This window comes from Corvus kubaryi, unplaced genomic scaffold, assembly GCF_017639235.1.
Source record: "Corvus kubaryi isolate FWS band 111438036 unplaced genomic scaffold, C.kubaryi_AGA036_p1.0 37385, whole genome shotgun sequence".
Lineage (NCBI taxonomy): Eukaryota > Metazoa > Chordata > Aves > Passeriformes > Corvidae > Corvus > Corvus kubaryi.
This window is the reverse complement of record NW_024581127.1, coordinates 2,595,096-2,602,866: the sequence shown is the minus strand read 5'-3', so window position 1 is coordinate 2,602,866 and position 7,771 is coordinate 2,595,096.

Below are 7,771 nucleotides of genomic sequence, written 5' to 3'. Positions count from 1 at the left end.
AGGGGTGACCCTTGATATTTTAAGTGCTTCACTAAAAATATAGGAATGCACTTCAAATGAACAATGCCAGTCATATGTACAGTTTTGGTAATTTCAATCCCAGATAGTTAGTCACTCAAATGTTTCAGTAGTCAATAATCCTTGTCTCATAAGGAGATTCTCAATATCTTCTTTATCACGGAAAATAAAAAAGTTGTTGCATTTATTTTTCCAGCAGATAAAGTTATTTGATGTTAAACAAATTTATTGGGGAAAAAAACCAACACATAAGCAAAGCAGACCCACCCCCCCGAATTAAAGTTTTACTTAGTACACAAAACGTCCTCTTCTTCACATTTCTTTGTTCCGTCATTAGCTTTTGCATTTGTAATCTGACCATACTGAAATTTCTATCTAAGTTTTGGTTGGGTTTGCAGAATTAGAAAACTACAGTTTATAAAATTTACACAGCCCAAGTCATAATACAAAGCTATTGTCTGAACAAATTTGTTGAAGAAAAAATCACCCTAAATGCAATCCAAACCCTATTAGAATAAATTTTTTCCTGAATATGCAATGCTCTGTGTACTTGCTCAGGCTCCAACCCCCATGAAATGTAAGAACTCAACTTGGAAATGTTTTATACTGCCATTCTGATCATTCTTGTTTCATTTGTCATCTTCTCATTCAAGTGAAGGCTCATTTAGAGGCACCAGAAGCCAAAAGAGGTTTTGCCATTGGAGCTGAGTTTTGAGCATGGCCTCTGTCTAAAGACCTTACTCATCTTACCAGCTTACTTACCTCTCCCCTCCCCCCTCCTCCTCAGCTGCTCTCTTCTTCCTTATCAAGTTAGGTAGTTTGGAGGTCCTTGAGAAAAATAAAGATTTTGTATGCTTAGAGAATGAGACCATGCTAAATAATTAGTACAATGATGTAAAACTTTACTTCTCTTACTCACTATGTAGACAGAATACAGAAATATTGCTGAACATTATTTTCTTTTTTTGCACCTGACCCATTTGTTAGAACATTTAGGGCAAAGCAGAGCCAATTATCACCAGCAGAATTATAGACTCAGCAAATTGCATAGCTTCTCCTTTGATAGCTTCACAATAAATACTAACCTAGTAGCCTGAAGAGTATTGACAAATGCCTGACTTGGCAGGTCTGGTTCATTAAAGCCCTTATTATAAGAATAATCTATAGTTATGTGGTGAAATAATTGGGGCTCGGCTGTTCCTAGAAAAAGAACCAGTTCCTCTGCCTAAAGAACTGAGTGATTCATTACTGCATCCCCCCTCTCAGCTGGTGCTTTTGAAAAGTTATTGATTCTCCAGAAAGTCCAGAGATCTTCCTCTTGCACTTTCATGGAACTGTATATAGTGCTTTACTCTAGTAAAATCAACACACACATGTGGGCTGGATTCCCTGGAGGGATCTGGCTATACTACCTCAATCTCAAGGTTGTGTGTGAGCTCTGATCTGACATTTGTATTCTGACAAAGCTCCTGCTAATGAAATATGCAGGAGAATGTCTACTTCGTGTTTTTAAAGAGGTTAAATAGATCACTAGATTATGGTAGAGACTTGCATAGTCTTGGACATGCCCCAAAGCAGGCAGGCAGTTGACTACAGAAGTTTACTAGTGTAAATATCATTAATTCAAATGTTGGTTGGCATAAAGAGCATCAAAAACTTGGCTAGAGATGCTTGTAAGCTGCATTTGAATGCTTTTATTTAGAAAAAGAGAAAACCTTAAAGGTTAAAGGAATAGTATTATTCATGTTTTACAGATGTTGAAGCAGAACAGATTCCATGGATTAGGGATTTACCCTAAGTAAATACTTAAGTGCATGTTAGTGACTAGAAACTGGTCCAAAAAGGCCTCTTAATTCCTTTATAGTAATGAACTATACTACTTTCCTAACTTAGGTACAACCCTGCAACAGGATAAGGAGAATATATGTGGTATTTTCAGGTGGATCTAAGAATGATGTGGTACTTAAAGGACTGAAGAACATAAATATGACAACCGTCTAGCAATACTTTCAGATTATTATGGTGCATTTCATTATCCTCAAGGAAAACTAATTGGGGATTTGTTCTAGCTCTAATGTTTCAGCAAATAACTGACTTGAGTTCTGATCTTCCAGATTATGCACAGTTTTTAAAAATCTTTGGATAGTTGATGAGTCTGGAAAGCTGTGGTAGTACAAATGCAGCATGAATAATAAGGTTCACAGTGAGTGGGAGCTGGTCAGAGAGCCTGTCATTAGGTGTTTAGCTGAGACATTTATGTATTCAAGGACATTTTTAAAAGAAAGAGAGAGGAAGCTCTGAATATAAACCAGAATCTCTGAATAACTGATGATTTTGCCAGTAAGCATTTAAATATAACTTGCCTTACACTGGGATTGGCAGCTAAGGGGAAAGGTCTCTCAACAATGACTCAAGCCAAATTAGACAAATACATAGTGAATGGAGTGACGAATGAAAGGCTGTTGCTTTGACAATATTAAATACTGGAATTTCATGTGAGTATGAAAAATGTGCATACATAAAAAATGTAAGTGAAAGATCAATAAGTAAAAGATCAAGCTTGTTTATAAGAACTGGTATTTCACTTCTATTCTGAAGGTAGTTAATGAACCATGAATATTATCTCATTCATCTTACATTTTTTAGTCATCTAGATGAGGTTCTTTAAGCTACTTCTTTAGAAATGGTACAGATAGCCTGGTAGGATTTTTTAAAAGCATTTTAATGCCTAATTACCATGGAAATATTTTGGAATAGGCTTCAGAAATTTTAACAAGTGTTTGTGTTTATGATTACGTAACAAAATACAAAGGCCTCATAAAAAGGATTTAAGACTATTCTTGCAATAAATCAGAAGAACTTCAGTGTTCACTGTAAAATTATTGGAGTGGGCTAATGGACAGGAGTATTAGCTTTGTTCTCATAGTGCCTGATATATCTGGACACTTAGCATTTGTTGACACCAATACCTAAATGAGGAAAAGACAGGTTGCAAATTAGAATCCGAGTCCAGAGTTTTGATTCGTATCTTAACACCAGTTAAATATATATGTATATATATATATGTATAAACTCTGATAACCCAGGCCTGAGTCACCTCTGAAAAATATGACACAATTCCTGATTTTACTTTTAGATAACTACAAATTCAGTACCTATACCATAATGTGAATATTGCTCAAAATGGCTTGTGAGTCTGTCCTAAAATCTCCAGATGCCTCCCTTCTGACTGAAAAAAAAATCGTGAGTGACTGTAGCTCTGCTCCAGGTACACCTAGGGCTGATAGACAAATAGATTGCAGTCTAACTCTCATCTGAATTGCTTGTGGAATCTGAAACACAGGCCTTGATCCTAAGCACATACATTTGTAACATCTAACACAAATGAGGGTATAAAAATCTTCTTAGAGTTTCTGGCCTAGCAATTGAAATTTTATAGTCCAAACTAAACAACAGGCCCTCCTGTGAACGTGGTTATCCCATCACTGCATCCCAGTGGCCTGATGGTGCTCTAGAAAAAGGAGCAATTCTTTATCTCTCCTGCTGTAGCTATACAGGATATATACATATCTACAGCAGTGGACTAACAAGAATGCAAGGCAGAACCACCTCAGCATCTCCTCTGGTCTGTCCTACCACACCTCCATGCTACTCTGCAGTAGCTGAAACACTACACAGCTGTCACTGCAGGATGCAGAAAGCAAATTATTTTTCAGCAGACAGACTTAAAATCTGGATTGAGAAAAATTCTCATTTCCCATAGAAGCATAGTTAAACAGTCCTGTATGGGAGGCAAACAGCAAATTTCACAAGAAGGGTAAAAGGGAAGCACATTTCTTCCATTTCACCCCATCTTATTCAAAGCAGACCTGGCTTTCATGTATCACAACTTTAAAAAACCTGGCAGAGCTTTGTATTTCCGCCCTGCACTGACAGCCCTGCTCTGTAACATGCTTCAGACCAACTCTGAATGAAACAGAGAATGGTTGTGGTTCAGCATATTTGAAAAGCCCTCAGCATCTGTGATTTTCTTTCCTTTGAACATGAGCAGAGTCCATTTTCCATGCTGGTTTATTCTTTGTCCTCCCCACTGAGTCTGTTTTAATGAAGGTTCACAGGGATTATTAACATTTTGAAACACGGAAATAGAACTCAGTAGAAGAACAGTAGAAGGACTTCCCCATTTTATATCAGATTTTCTACTTCTTTGGAGAAAATTTTGAACTGCTTTGAAATATTCTGAAATCCTGATTATCATGAGGGGTATGTCCCCATTATTTTGATAAAAAGTGGCCTAAGGCAAATATAAATGTTGAAGATACCTGGGGAGAAGGTAGGAATTTCCACTGTTTTTTCTGCCCTTCTCATTTCTAAAACACAGTATAAGGAGTTGTCCCACTTGTATTCTAGCTGGTACAGAATATCTGTTTCCTGTTCTTCTAGCAGTCAGATATATGAAAGACTATCAGGAAGGCTCATATTCTACTTTCACTACACTGAACTGAGTTTTTTGTTATAAGGTCATTTAGGTCATAGAACTTAAAACACTAATATGCACGGAGTGCATTTTTACCACAGTCTCAACAGGAAGCACTTCAGTCATGCCTCCATCTTCAGAGTCCTCTCTTTGCCTGACTGCTCACCACTAGGAAAAGTTCTCATGCAGGGAGCTCCAAACATACTGTGGCCTTCGAGAGAGGTGTTGAAGGCACAACAAGCCCATATGATCAGTGTGACTGGAATATTAGCTTCTACTAAGCTAATATTCTAAAAGGCACCTCACCTGGCAGAATAAATGAGTTTATTAAATGAAAAAAAAAAGAAGGAAAATTTCTTAAAATCCCATTTAATATGTTGTTTTGTTACTGAACAGAGTAGAGAGACATTGATTATTTCTCACATTAGAAATAAAAATAGGAGTTATGATTAGGTAGCGGATTTGTGTTTCTTTAAAGATAAGGCCTAAGACTAAATGAGATTCTCTTTCTCCTCATGACTGCTGTGTGCTGAATACCCAGGTAACGTAATTTAGTCCTATGCTACAGTTTCAAATATTAATGCCTTTTGTCAAAGTCATGGGAATTAGTCCAGAAATGAAAGCCCACTGTCTGTTCTGTCTGTATCAGGACCACAAATGTCCTTTAAAATTGGCACATGATTGTAATTATTTCCCTGTTTCCCAAACTACTAATTTTCCAGGGCGTGCTATCAAAATTCCAAACACCTACTCAACTTCTTAATGTATAAAAGCTTTATGTATTTTCCTATTTTGGAACAGCATCTAATATACTGCTAAGCATTCAATCAAGCTTCACTTTGTCTTGACTTTGAATTCAGCTGCCACTCAACATATTTTGAAATGTATCACAATATGAGTGGCACTGATTAGCATCAGACATTATTTCCGTCTTAATCTGGGTGATACTTTGTCATTAAGTTTTGTGATGATGCACTGGCTGTAGATAATACAGTGCTGATGTTCATTTGCTTGCAGTCATGTCCTGGATGGGTTTGATTAGACCTACTCTATGGTTGGTTGATGACAAAACCTCATTGATTACATGTGGTCTGCTTCTCATTTCCAGTCAAGCTTTCTGTCTTGAGACATGAATAGTTTCATTAATTAGGTGAACTAAACATGTTGACAACCATTCAAGCCAGTCTGGATCTGGCATAATAGTGCTAGTATTATAGATTCATTCTCTGCAGTCAATGAAAATTTGGTTATTCATTTAAATGAAAGCAGAATCAAAACCTAATGGTGTTCCTTTCATTTGATTATGCTCCCAGAATATATCCAGTACAATTTCTTCCTAGTTTTAGAGGCTGTTATACTTCACAAGGAAAGACACTGATTCCAGATGTTAAAATCCCTCCTGCCCTGATAAAGAACTATAAATAACTAATGACTAGATAAAACCTAGAGCTTAAAAAAAAGTTCTAGATACATGTTAAAATTCTAACAATTTATACTGAGTCTTCTATAAAGGATGCAGTTGTTTATAACACCTCGACTGTGTTAAATACTTGGAAAAACTGAAGCCAAATCTTCAGGACATTCCATTGCTGTGTTTACACTGCTCAGCACTTGCCTTATCTTACACTCCTCCTCACTGCCCAGTGTCTTTTTCCCCCTCTCCAAACTTGATTACATTCTGGAGATCCATTTTCACATCTTTTTGCCAAATTAGGGATGTAGACATTTTTGTATGCTACCCTTAGTCCCAAGATTAAAATCAATGGAAGAAGCCTCTTCCATGTTGTGACTGGAAGTGGGCATTTCCCCCTTCCCCTCCAACCTCCCCCATTAATCTAACTCACTGGTCTACTTCAAGAATACACAAGCCAGGAGTATGTTACACATGGACAAACCTGTACCAGCACTGGATATTCCTCCTGGGAAGCAGCAAGTGCAGGTCCACTCCCTGAAGGAGGACAAGCTGGGACTTGTGGGTGAACACAGTTCAGTGGCTTTCCCCTGAAAGGACAAGGAGAACAAAAGACTCTGCTGACAGTCCAGGGATGGTCAGGGCAAAATATCAAAGCTGGTTCAGGGTCCATCCAGAAACTCCAATCACAAACAGAAGATGGGACAAGGGCCAAAGCTACCCACACTCCAGGTTTCAAGGTTCACCCATGATGTGAGGCTGCTGACAGAAGCTGCCTGGGCCTGAGCTGAAATGCCACCTTGAATCCATGGCCAGTGGGTGAGGGGATGAGGCTGTTTCAGGCAATTAGGGCATTTTAGTGTCCTCAGAACCCTGTCAGCTCCACAGAGCAAAATGTATATGGAAATAATGAAGGGGAGGGGAGGGAGGGGGTAGGGAATCAAGTACTGTCTGGGAAAGTAGTTTCAGAGAATTAAGGTTCTGCAAGCAAGAATGAAGTAACTGTTACCAATTCCACTTCATTAGTATAAGCTAAGTATCAGCTTTATCTATCCTGTTTCTGCATGACATAATGAGCTATTAAAAAAACCTCCAAAGCAATCAAATACATAGTAAAAGTCAGTCTATGAGTAGCATTTAAAAGGAAGTGTCTTTACTGTCAAAACTTAGCAGACACATACTTTGATGGAAGGCAAAGATATATTATCTTTTTTGAATCATGGACTCACACCGTGCTCATTTGACATGGAAGTGTATCAAGTGCCTTTGCAGACTTTTTGACTTTCAAATCATGATGATAGCAACACTTTCTCATGAAAGATGCAAAATCACTGAACACTCAAGTGCTACCATGGTGTAATTGATTGTCTTTCTCAGCAGTTGTTTCAAAGCACTATTTATTTCCATTGTGTACACTGATCAAGAAAAGAATTCTTTGGACTTCATTTCTGAGGTATTCATGGCTCCCCACAGAAATGAGGAGCAGTGAAAAAGAAACCTCACTTGTAATGGTAGAAAACAAGATCATATTTGAAATACTGTGGTCACTTCTGCTGCTGAATACTTTAAAATGTCATGTTGCCTTCCTTCACAAAATTAGGGAGAGGAATACATAGATAGAAGAAAAAAAATAAATCTATCTTTCAAGTCTAGTTATCCAGAAATACTTACATCCTCCTCCTTGATTACATAAGATGGAAAACAAAAGGGATTTTACAAAGTAATTGTAGTTGCTTTTGGTCATGTCTCCACAGTTCCTTTCAGTCTTGAACATCTGTTGATCACAACAACCTTGTAGAAATCAGAATTTACTTCATATAGAGACAAATGCTCTGCAAGGTCTAGTAGTTCATCAGCTTTTGGTC